This window comes from Alosa pseudoharengus, unplaced genomic scaffold (assembly GCF_046254945.1).
Source record: "Alosa pseudoharengus isolate Yale_2024_CS ecotype anadromous, Long Island Sound unplaced genomic scaffold, YU_APseudo_1.1 YU_APseudo_1.1_scf_1, whole genome shotgun sequence".
Classification (NCBI taxonomy): domain Eukaryota; kingdom Metazoa; phylum Chordata; class Actinopteri; order Clupeiformes; family Clupeidae; genus Alosa; species Alosa pseudoharengus.
Genome location: NW_027468564.1, coordinates 4,000,769 through 4,013,336, shown reverse-complemented (window position 1 = coordinate 4,013,336; position 12,568 = coordinate 4,000,769). Strand labels below are relative to the sequence as shown.

Here is a 12,568-nt window from a genome sequence, read left to right as displayed (position 1 = left end):
ATATGTTATTATTTATTTAGCGTATATAAGGCTTTTTTTCCTTATCAAAAGTGAGGGGGACGACGGCTGTCTCTTCAACACTGCGTGGGACATATCCCCCACGTCCCCCGTGCCTCCTGCGCCCCTGCAGCATAGTGTGAACCCTTGGTACCAGACAGTGATGATTTATCAGCATAATCAGAGTTGTCCATGCCTGCCATAGTATAATCCTCCCTTGTAAAACTATGTGTCTCTCCATCTTCTGAGCATTTCACAGCATAGCTAGCAAGAAGACTACGGGCAGATCTGATTCAGGGCCGTTTCAAGGAATTTGGGGGCCCCAAGCAAAATGGACATGGAGGCCCACCCCCCCACCCCCCACCGCACACGCAAAGCCTACGGGAACCACCGCATAGCCATACAGTTTAAGTTCACCCACAGTTTATATAAATACTAAATTTTGACAGTGCAAATACTGCAGTTGCATATATATACTGTGCATTAGTTTTGAACATTTTGAACATTTGAACATTTGCAAAAACACCACCGTACCACAAAATCCAATATAAATGTAAAAAAGTGCACAATAACTAAATCCAACATACTTAAACACACACACTCACATTAACATTTTTCAGTTCTCACAAAGTGAGAAAATAAAACTGCCATCTTATGCAGAAAAAGGATGCATTGTTCAAACTATAGAGTGCAGGTTGTATAGCAATTTAAAAATCCAACATAAATACAAGTACACACACAGTCACACACACACATAAGATTAACCTTTCAGGCCATCTTCATCAGTGGAGGTATCCTTATGTTAAGATATGTTAGCATTTCCATATTTTGATATTTAGAAGGGATGCAGCTGCTTTCACAACTACCAATGCTTACTGTAAAAACATCCCAAGCTACCCAGACAGCACGTTCGGTCTTACCGACGTCGGCAATTGGAGGGCACCAGCGGCAAAGTGTCGGAAAGGTTTTTTTCCCCTGCACGCCAAATAAAACTTGTCAGTTTAAGTGGGTAAACCATCGGCGGGATGAGTCTACAGCGCTCCAACATGCATGCGCACTCCGTAGATCGGCGGAGGAACCGTGAGGAACCATTTTGCCGATCCCGCTTTTTTTTTCTTTCCCAAAAGTGCTGCTGGTGGCTGCCTAAATCTACGCAACCGTTGGTCCGTCACATCAAGCGACAAGCCGGGCAGTGTAAGCGCGAAGGTATGTTGAGCTTGTGTAAAATCCGTATGGCACAATTTATATGATGATATATGATATGATATTTGGTAGAATGCATAGACTAATCCGGTGTCGGCCAACTTTTTGGATAGTACGTTAACGTTAAGGTTAACATTAACGGTAGTTAACGTTGCTACACAAGGTGTTTCTCAAGCTATCTGGTTACGTTAGCTGCTAGCTGCTAACTTACATACTGTAGGCCTATATCTATGGCTAACTTAGGATAACACATGTAAACTCATTGTAGAAGTGTTTTTAATCAGATATTGTATTCTATGACGTTTGTTGTGGTTAGAAAGTGCTTTAACGGAATGTGTTTTCAGCAAACGTTAGGTAGGTAGAAGCTAGCTAGCGTTAACGTTAGCTAGCCACTTCGCTGGCCATAGCAAGGAGTCATAGCAGAGGTGAAGTTCGGCACTTCTTTTGAATCTGAGTGACCAGAGGTTACATATTTGTAATTTACGTTAAATTTAAACTGAAGCAGAACTTGAAGCGTAGAAGTAGTAAGTCTCGCCAAAATGCATCTTAGGGTGTTTTTGGGATTGTACCTGAATCAAACTTTCGTTGAAAACCATAATTACGTCCGAAGCGCCACTTTTAAGCTTCTCTGAGTTGTCGTTTTCGGGTGAGGTGGCCTTTTGAATGCACTACTATTTTGATGCATGATCGTGTCAAAATCGCTATTTTTAAAACACTAAGAAGGCTCGACACAACTTGTAACTTTGATCGAAGTATCATCAGTGTCTCTACACATGAACTCGAGCATTGAGAACATTGTTCGTGTACACATAGTTTACTAAAAAGAAAGGGTTTGGACTTCGATCAAAGTTTCATGTTGTGCCCAGCCTTCTTAGTGTTTTTAAAATAGTGATTTGATGCGATCATGTATCAAAAGGCCATTTCCCCTGAAAACGACAACGCAAGCTTAAAAAAGTGGCGCTTCGGATGTAATTTAGCTTTTAAACGAATGTTTGACTAGGTACATTCACAAAAACACCCTCTACATTCACATTGCACAGTAGCCTAGATCACAACCTGGTCTAAAACATGTCATTATGTATTGATTGCAAGGTCCTCAAATTGTCTATAAACTAATGCTCCCTCATGATTATCTGTTCCACAGGCAATGTTAATCCCCACTCATATTCCAGATCCTGCCCAGTTTACAGCTGCAACACAGGTACACAGTAAAACCTTGACCATCATCACCCTAACATGTAATCTATAATGTGGTTCTTAGCTGAAGTTCACTTTGGTCTCAGTCATGTGAAGTCATCAGGAACACAATATATGAGCAGATGGATCTAACTAGCCTACTACTCAAACAATGCCTTACATACTGAAATCCAGTGCTCCATCAATCCCTTATTTAATCAAAATGTATATCCCTGTTTGTTCCCTACATTTACTATGTGTGTCTGTTTCATAGCAATGTACAGTTACTCCCAACAACAATTGTTTTTTACTGGATGTATTGTACAGCTCAGCTGTGCTGCTCAATAATGGAATAATAGCCATAATTTAGGTCAAAATTGAAATCACAATTATTTTGCCTAAACCAGGGGTTTTCAACATTTTCTTTCCCATGGCCCACCTATAAATACTTGTAACAAAACAGGGCCCGGTAAATAGCCTATTGTTAACATACTGTATGTGAATGTTAGCCTCTTATATTGACCTCGGTTAAGATGAGTTGCTGCTGATAGAAATGTGTGGCAATTACTCAGCCCACTGACGTTAGTTTATCTAATTGTGATAAACTTGACTTACTGTTCACTCCAATAATTTAGTTTTTCTTTATTTTCTAGTGACACCGGATAATAACGAAGGACTGTTACAGAGGCCTCCACGCCACCCTCTTCCAGAGCTCCTTCAGAGGACTAATGATATTTAGTAAGATATTTTACATGTAATGTATGTTATCTTTTCATAGTGACAACTGTTAATTGGCAGAAGGAAGCTAAATATGAAGGGCTGGGCTCTCCTGAACGCAAACTATTTAGCATGCAGATGGAGAACACACTGACACACACACACACATACAATACACTATTCAAAATGGAGAATGATAAAAATTACAGAAAAAGTTTGAGAACCACTGGTGTGGGGTCACTCGTTTAGCTCTGTTAGTTGGACCTGGGTGATGCTGTTATTTGTGTAACGGGCCCCTTTTCTGCATTTCCTAGTGGCACAAGATGATTGGCAGCAAGAGACACCCAGTGATGAGCTCTCCTGAATGTAAGTTAATTAACACGCAGACACAGAACAGAGTCTGTAAAGCAACTTTGTAAGCAATTAAAGCTGTGTCACTCACAAACACTCAGTGTGGTTACATGACCTGTACAGTCTAGTCATCTAGTCTGTTCTCCTGCAATCAGACTGTCTAAAGACAATGTTTCTACTACTAGGCTGATGGAGATTGCACTTGGTAGTCACTAGAGTAGCTGGCTGCCTGTTTCGGTTTTAATTTGGGTAGGAAGAAAAGTCTCTCTCTCTCTCTCTCTCTCTCGTGTAGGCTAGGCTGTGCAGAGTGCAAAAAGGCTGCCCTCATTCATACGTCATTCTGACTGAATCCGATATGATCTGAAACTGGTTACCTAAAAGAATCATTAATCTTTGTTTTGACCTTTTGAATCTTTGTGTTTCAAGTGTCCCATCTATCCCATCCAGACCTTCCATACAGGATCCCTCAAAGTAAGACATATTTCTATACTTTTTACTCTGTGTTATGGTTGGCTAGAGGCTGAGAGAGAGTAGTCACTAGAGTAGCTGGCTGCCTGTTTCGGTTTTAATGTGGGGAAGTCTTTCTCTCTCGCACAGTTTTATAAAAAAAAATACAAGACGCATTTCATACATTGTATTTTTGTTAACACCTATATTTTTTCTGTTTTCCACAGGTCAAAGATTTCCCAGATCAGCTCCTGCTGGATGCACAGGTATTTTGGACAAGTTCTCTCTAATGTTGTCAGTACACTACTGTATTATGAGCATTGCTTGTTAATTGTTTTTTTTTGTGTATGTTTTTTTTTTTTAGTTTTTGGTAAAATGCTCTGACTTTTCTGAATTGTCTTTATAGAAACAATCAAACGAAGATAGACTTTTGTGCTACTGTCTTATTTTTTCCCCCTGTTTTATTTTATTTTTTTGTTTAGGTGCTGTGTTAAAAAATCCTGCCCAACAAAACTCCACTGAGGCTGATGTAGAAATGACAGTGAGAAACTGACTGCGGCTGAGCAGTGATAGGAATGGGGGGCGGCAAAGGCGGGGCAAGCAAGCATCTTAAATTAACTAATTGACTGGACTGAACTGACTAAATCTTCCTTGAATTTCCCCTGGGGATCAATAAAGTATCTATCTATCTATCTATCTGACTAACTGACTGACTATTTTTCTTTTGAACTGACTGACTATTTTCTTTTAGACTGACTAACTATTTTGGTTGTAGTTGTAGTTTTCTATGTGTGAGTGTGTTAAAATAAATGTTTTGATACTACTTTTGTAAAAACGAAGTACAAATAAATGTTCACGGTCATCTCTGTGCCCACCTGTTTTGTTATTTCTCCCGGAAATCTCCTGTAGCCTAATTTGCATGACCATCAAACTTAATTTTAAAATCACTGATCTATTCTTTTTTTCTGTTAGACTGACATTTCCCAGGTTGTCAGATTGTGTATGAAATGGTCTGATAGCAGCTAGCCTAAACAAATCAATAAGACCTAATATAACGGTGGGGTCTTACTAGAGCGGCGAAAAGCATTCAAACACCTCGGTCCCTTTACCTTAACTTTGGAAGGGCTGATTTTCAAGCATGCTGTGGCGTTTCCAGCGTTGCAGCCGAAAATCAGCTGTTCCAGTGTTAAGTCAATGGGAGAGCGAGGCGACCGAATGCTTTCCTCGCTCTAGTGGGATCGCGCCGCAGGTCATAATAATTAATCGGGTTTACGTTGGCTCACGGTCGGCGATCATTTGGTTTACGTTGGCTCACGGTCGGCGATAATTCTAATGCCGACATCTTCCCGATTAGCTACCGATCTCCATAAGACATCTTACCGACGCACTTTATGTCGGGCAGGCACACACGCCCCGACGTCGGCAAGACCTAATTTGTTGTCTGGGTAATGTTATACATTGACCTAGGCCTACTTGTACACCTTGTATCATGCTACCTACATAGCATTTAAGCATTCTGCTGTTTGAGAATTAGACAGACGCACCTGGTGCTTTAAAGACAGTATAAGTTGGCGTGCATTAATACTAGACATGAAAGTTCCAGTCTGCTTTGATGCACGGAATTTATCGTGTGGTTTTCCTAACCCCCATTTGGTAAATAGATTATCGCGGTCGAATAGTTAGAAGCTATGCCACTTTCATCAAAACCTATTACAAAGCTATAGCAATGTTATGTCATTAAATACGATAAACAGTGATTCTGGAACAGATCTGCGTCTCCCTTATCCCGTTAATAAACATATTACAGTAGGCTATGTAACCATATTCCGTCCGTTCGAGAAAAAAAAGTTGCGCTAACTGTTCTAGTTTGTTACAAGCAGCATAGGCCGTCAGGCAGGTAGTTAACATAAACATGTTTTGCTAGGCTAGCCTTCCTGCTGCGACATTACACCGTTTACAAGACAAGTAGAGCTATTTTATTCAGTGTAATTTATCACTTACCACTATCTTGTTTTTTCTTGTCATCCTCTTCCTTTCTCTTCGCGGCAGCAGCAGAGACCACAAACCTGGCTGGCTGGCTGCTGTCAGCGACTACTGAGAGGGGCCCCCTTGAGGGGGATCCCGGTATTGCCGGTAACAGTGTCGTTGCACTTTACTGCATTGACTATCAAAGGGGCGCTCACAGTTTGTCGTTGCATTTTATTATTTTATTCTGCAATTGCTTGGTTTGCTTGCCTTCTAGCGACGGGCCTGATCTGATTGTCTGGTAGCTCGAACATGATCCAATCCTGTTGAAAGTTGTAAGAAGGCTCTTGCTGCGATCTCTTGCATAAATGGCATGGCCAAGCATAATATGCAATGGTGTTCGCTTTGCTCCACTGTGAATGCTATACACAAGTATTTGGAAGAGACAGTGTAGTTGTGTACTGCCATTGAAGCAACCAAATTCAAGCTTTTGGGACCAGGTATTTTAGAATGCTCCATGTTTATCAATATGTGCAATGGCTCAATAGTGAGACGAAAACTTTAGAAACCTTGGAACTCTTTTAAATTTGACTACTGGTAAAATACAAGAAAAGTCAAACCTTGTCTTCTTTTCTTCTGTGAACTCTGTCCAGTGGTGTACAAATACACAGTATAAGGGCAGACTGTAAATTTGAGTTAGTTCTCATGTACATGTAGCCTGGGTGTTCCCATGCTGCCTTGCGCGCGATTTGATTCACGCTGCTAAGGCAGCCTGGAGACCATGGAGCAAATTTTCGCCTGAGATAGGAGACCAATCACAGAACAAGGGGGAAAGCAAGACGATGATGAGCTATACACAGACTCATTTGATAGATATCCGTGGCACCCAATAAACGGATCTGGGCATTTTTTTCAAATACGAGAAAATGAACGTTTGGTTCCCAGACCACGTCTCATTGAGAAGTGGTGGCGCTAGCCAGGCTAATGTACATGTGTAATGTACTGTTGATCAATTGACCGATCCCAAGCCCCTCCTCCCATTGTCAGTACCATAGTTACTGTTGCTAAGTCGGACAAGTTTGCAGGAAAGTGTGCGAGAACGCGTGTTCAACACAAGCGGCAACATTCTAATTTGAACAATGAAGCCTACCCGGAAATGCGAAAAATTGCAATACATCGAAAATCCGCTAGGGGCAGGTCCCAAAAGGGAGCAAATGTCCATAGACCCCCATGTTAAAATGTCCGTTTTCACAGCATAAATTCATGCTTTTACAGGTTGGTCCCATGGACTTTTATTGTATTTGTTGGTAGTTCCCGAGTGCCTGACAACTGTGAGGGGGGTGAATTTTTTTCTAACTCGTTAGTTTAGATCGCATTTAGATATTAAATGTATGAATAATTAAGGGCGTGGTCAACTTGATTGACGGCTGGTGTCGAGGCAGCAGACGACGTCACTAGCTGAGTGGAGGAAACTCCGAAATTATGTCTTGGCTGTGATCCTACACACCACATCCTTTCTGAAAATGTTTATTCAAATATCAGACATAAAATGGGTTGCTATTAACTGAAGCCTACTAACCGACACTTTAAGAAGACTTCGCTCCAGTTTTTCAGGTAAGTGACATTCCACTACTATTTCACGTAGATGTTAGCATTATAGCATCCATGTTAGTGGGCAGCTATAGGCTACGTTAGCGTCAAATCATTTCAAATAAGTTTATGTCGAAAATGATGACCGAATGGCTGAAGCACACACATAAATTTAGTTAACTTGAATAAAGTTAACGTTAGTGAAAACCGATTGTGCTCCCGTTGTGAGTTAGCTTAACGTTTGCCATACTAGCCAGGTGTTTGAGTCAGACAGCTGTAACGTTAAGCACGTTAACGTTAGTTCACAAACATACTGGGGTAACAAAGCATGTGTTCTCGTCAAAAAACCTTTTGTAAATACTCTCTGTGTGAATGATTAGTCCGTTGTCAATTTATATAGTCTTTGGGTTGTCACATTTAAAATAGAAAAGCGTTCGTTCACATGATAACTTCAGCCGAAGCATTAGCTAGTGGAGGTAAAATTGTGAACCACTGACTATACGTTGAACATGGAGCTGATAACGAGCGATAACGTTAGCTAGTCACCATAACTGTTAGTTATAACTGACGTCTGAAACTCTTATTGATGCCGTTTATTTGTTAAACACAAATTTGAAACAACACTTCTTGTCTATGCAAAGTTTCCCTGTAGGCGATCCAGACAAGCTGGGTGCTGGAGAGGGCTCTGGACTCCTAACTTCACTTCTCGTCTGTGCTGTCGACTCAGAAGCATCACTTCAGTACTGATTCCGTGGTACTTTGACATTTTCCATACATTTAAATGGAGCAACCTACTGGATTCAATAGGCCTAGCTGTCTATTCCAGACATGGTTAGCATACTGAACAAACATGAATGCATTTCAGACATTTAGAGTGGCCTTTTATTGTGAGCAGTCTGGGGCACATATCTGTGCAATAATTATCATGACCTCTTTTGATAAGTCACACATGGAAAGTAGCCTTTAAATCAGCAGGGTTTTGTTAGATACAGATTGGATAATTAAAGAATATGGCATCAGTGACTGGCTATTGTTTGACTGGACCTTGGCCTAACTGTTAATAACTACCTCAATGGGGTATAGATATGAGCTTACACTGTTCCACTGAAAACATTAAAATACAAGAAATGGTTGTTCTACAGAACTTTGAATACACCAAATTTGGTTTTGCTTATTGCCTGCATAAACAGGACATGTGCAAATAGTTGAATACGCCTGTCCTGTCCCCATTCAGCTAAGTGTTCTGTGAGTTTGTTCATTATACATACTGGGAGTATTTTTTTAGCTTCATTTGTGAGCACTTGTTCATAGTTTGCAGTAAGTTCAAGGATGTGACATATACCAATATTTCTGTTTTCAGATCTGGAACATTTTGAAATCCTACCAGATGGGGCACAAGTCATTGAGCAGTGGCAACTTCTGACTTCAAAGACTTTGTTCACCAGCAGACCCCTTGATTACCTTTATTTACAGCATTTGCATCTGTCAGTCTTTAAAGTGATCTAATATGTATTGACTATGTACTAGCTTAGTACATATTAGTTTTTGTTATTTTAGTTTCACAAATTCAGTGGTTACCTGTAATGCTCAAGATATACAAGTAAAAAAATCACCTTTACTTCTGCATCTGGGTCTTCAATTCAACCTACTGACTGAAGCTGACAGATTTGTATAAATGTTTTTGAGAGCACAGGCAAATTGGTTTGATAGATACTTTATTGATCTCCAAGGGGAAATTCAAGGTCTCAGTAGCATACAGACATCACACACAACATGCACTTACAGCAGAAATGGTAAATATAAGTATAAACATATAACAAACCTCCACTGTACAATAGACAGTTGAAGATAAGAAAAACTAACAAAACTAAATACTGGCATGAGTTTTAATGTAATTCACAGTTCAGAAAAGTTCCATAAACATTTCCAAGTTCAGTGCCATCAACAGTAAGTTTGCTTTCTGATATTTAAAGAACAGAAATGGGTTTGGCATAAGTAAAGGGTAGGTGTAACATTCATCAATAGACATAAAGTGAAATGTACTGTATAGTCTCAATGGGTTCAATATCACCACACCCCAGCCAAACCACTTCACCTGGACCTCTAGTCCCAGGTTAAGAGCCCATGGACCTCCTTGCCGCCATCTCCCCATGGTGAACTGCCAAAACAGAAAGGTAAACATTTTATTAGTCATACCTACTTATAAGATAATACAATAATGCAAACCAACACCACTTGTTGTAATCAACAAAAGTACAGTTGTTGTACAATGCTGTAGTACTACCGGTATTGTGCGATTTGAAATGGGTCTTCAGTGACAAAGTACACTAATATTGGCATTGTTATGCCAAACACCGGACACTAACTGGATTTAACGTTTTGATAATAGCCTGACAAGGGGAAATAAGGCAAGCTAACCGAACATGAACGCTGGATAAATGGCCACCGATGAGACATTTCAATGTCATCTTAGACCAAACTACCACTGACAACTTTAGAGCAATATAGCGATTTCAAAACGTGATATTAAGAGTTAATCAAAAATAATTAATGATGTACAAGTTAACTAATACCCTACGATTTTGTTATCAATTCACACTATACGTTGACAGAATACAGCGAGCTGGCTGATGTTATCGTAAATTAATTAACGTTACAATGATGGCTGCCACTGAGGATATGAGATGGATAACGTTAATTACAAAACAATAAAGGCAAAGATACATTTTTGTCAGTATGAGTTGCTGAACCTGTAAACTGCTAAGTTACTCTACGTGAGTTGGTGAACCTGTAACGCTAAATTACTCTACGTTATTTGACCGTAACTTCAGCAAGGGAGGGATAGCTAACGTTAGTTTATTTTACCTAGAAGCTAGAATCTGCAAACTCAACTCTTCATTCTCAACTTTTCAAACGTTCACCCGAATATAACCTACAACATTAAAAAGTCTGAACATGGCATTAAGAAATATGATAAGATACATGAACTTCACGTTAGCAGATCAAACTTACCAGCAATGTTACAGCAACGTCTGTGCCAGTCCATCTTGTAGGCCTAACGTTAGCTGAGGCTGCTCGGCTGACGACGAGGCGGGTTCACCGGCTTGCTCAGTCTCATACAAAGCCCCGCCCCTTTACCCATATATGGATTGGCCAGAGTGTGGGCGGGGTTAGGATTTCCCAAGATTTCCCAAGATGGCGCCGCCCATACCCCCCATAAACGGCTTCATAACCGTTCTTCAGAAATCTATGGGTGACGTCACAGACGCTTTGTCCATATTTTTTACAGTCTATGGTTCAACATGGGGACGCAGCACCCCCATTTAGCCTAGTGCAACAGTGTATGCTGGATTTCTGGGCGTCAAGTAATATTGATATATTCAAAAAACAGAGGTCAGAAAGGCCTTCAGTATGCAGAAGGACACATTCACAATGTCCGCTGTCATCAACGAGGTGGAACACCACAAATTGAGGACAAAAAAATCCGGTGTCGTGGATCTTAATGGGATGCATGTTAACTGGATAAACAATTAGCACGTTATCCCGAGCAGGTAGTTTACCTTATTTGCTGCAGATGTGACTCTGATTCATTAAACAGGTCTGTGCGAACATATGGTGTTGACGTGTCCATAACAAAATCTAACCATATTTTGAGGATTAGTAAGACGGTACCAAGTGCTGCAGATCCAAGTTCACGCAACTTGGGAGAGTGACTAGCCTGTTAAGCAGCTCATGTTGGGGAGGTGGAGAGATAGCTTCTCTTCGGTAGGCCGAGAGTCTACTTATTATTTTGAATGGCTGCTTTAGAAGGAAGAGTTCAAATAAACATGATACAAGTGTATTGAAAAGAAACCACTCCGAGTTCAAACCCATACCACGCATGACATATCTGCAGTTTGCAGACGGTTTGTCTTGCACTAGACTTCATCATTATGCTATAATTAATTTAAACGTGGGCAATGTAGTGGGCTAGGTCTAATATTGGCGATTTCGAGACTGCATAGCCTATAGCAAGGCATAGTTTTGAATCAGCACATGATTCGATCTTTAGAAAACATATCTCTCGTTCAGCCATCAATAATGCATCGCAGTAGGCTATTATTGCGTTTGTTGAAAAAATGATCATTAGCCTATTTCTGTCAACAGTCTTCTATCCCAAGTTAAACATGGCAATGTAGCAAAGCTGAAAGTATGTTCTTGATGTGTTTAAGGCGATACGTGATTGAAGGTGTAGCCTTTTGCGCGTCTTCCAATCGTATGAATGCGAGTTCAGTTCCTGCAAGGTAGGTATATTTTTTTGCGTAGGCTTATCTTGTCGTTTCATCAGTGGAAACCAGATTTAGTTATGTTTTTGTGTGTAGTTATGAACACAAATAAAGGGAACATTTTCGTACACACTCAGATTTCTTTACTGAAAAGTAGCAGCCTATCCAAAGTTATGCAAAGTTAGGCCTATGTGTGTTAACGTTTCACACGGTCAGGATATCGGATGTCACTTCTACAAGTATCTCAGGCTTATCTTTGAACCTTTTTGAACTCTTTAGTTATTTAGTTACTTAGGCTACTCGCAAAAGAAGCATTATAGCATTCGCATAACTGGCGTATTGTCATACAGAACGGACACTAGAAAATTCAAAGTTGACCGAGGTTGACCGAGGTCCTCCGAAGTCCTCATTGTGACATAGTAAAAGGGGGCGGGGCTTGGGATCGGTCAATTGGTGTAATGCTCAATAGTGATATGAACACTTTGGGAACCTTGGAAATCTTCTGATACTCCTGGTAAAATACAAGAAAAGTTAAACCTTGTACTCTTATTTTCTGTGAACTCTGTCTAGTGTTGTACAGATACACAGTATAAGGGCGGACTGAAAATTGCAGTTAGTTCGCATGTCTTAGAATCTTCAGAATAGGAAAACGACCTTGACCATGACCTTTCAAGGTCAAACTCACCCAATATGGTCATATTAATGGCAAAAATGAACTCCACATACCATAATTAGTCAAAATAGAGGTATTACATGTGTATAAACATTCAGAAACAAAAAAGATACATTTTCAACATAGCCAATGGAGGCCATATTTGATTTAACCATTGCCCAATTCGTGGCACTATGGCGGACGA

At 40.3% G+C, this 12,568-nt stretch overlaps 4 long non-coding RNA genes across 4 annotated transcripts; 3 read left to right on the top strand and 1 right to left on the bottom strand.

The window, feature by feature from the left end:
• Nucleotides 1-1,166: 1,166 nt before the first annotated feature.
• Nucleotides 1,167-3,105, top strand: LOC143135370 (uncharacterized). The gene is made up of 3 exons (XR_012988919.1): nucleotides 1,167-1,203; nucleotides 2,345-2,401; nucleotides 3,030-3,105. It is a non-coding gene; the product is annotated as an uncharacterized LOC143135370 (long non-coding RNA).
• Nucleotides 3,106-3,339: 234 nt separating this feature from the next.
• Nucleotides 3,340-4,641, top strand: LOC143135376 (uncharacterized). Its single transcript, XR_012988922.1, has 3 exons — nucleotides 3,340-3,915; nucleotides 4,119-4,157; nucleotides 4,374-4,641. It is a non-coding gene; the product is annotated as an uncharacterized LOC143135376 (long non-coding RNA).
• Nucleotides 4,642-7,256: 2,615 nt separating this feature from the next.
• LOC143135355 (uncharacterized) lies at nucleotides 7,257-9,064 on the top strand. The gene is made up of 3 exons (XR_012988912.1): nucleotides 7,257-7,470; nucleotides 8,088-8,200; nucleotides 8,807-9,064. It is a non-coding gene; the product is annotated as an uncharacterized LOC143135355 (long non-coding RNA).
• Nucleotides 9,065-9,144: 80 nt separating this feature from the next.
• LOC143135383 (uncharacterized) lies at nucleotides 9,145-10,724 on the bottom strand. The gene is made up of 2 exons (XR_012988924.1): nucleotides 10,459-10,724; nucleotides 9,145-9,604 (listed from the first exon to the last, which is right to left on the bottom strand). It is a non-coding gene; the product is annotated as an uncharacterized LOC143135383 (long non-coding RNA).
• Nucleotides 10,725-12,568: the final 1,844 nt, after the last annotated feature.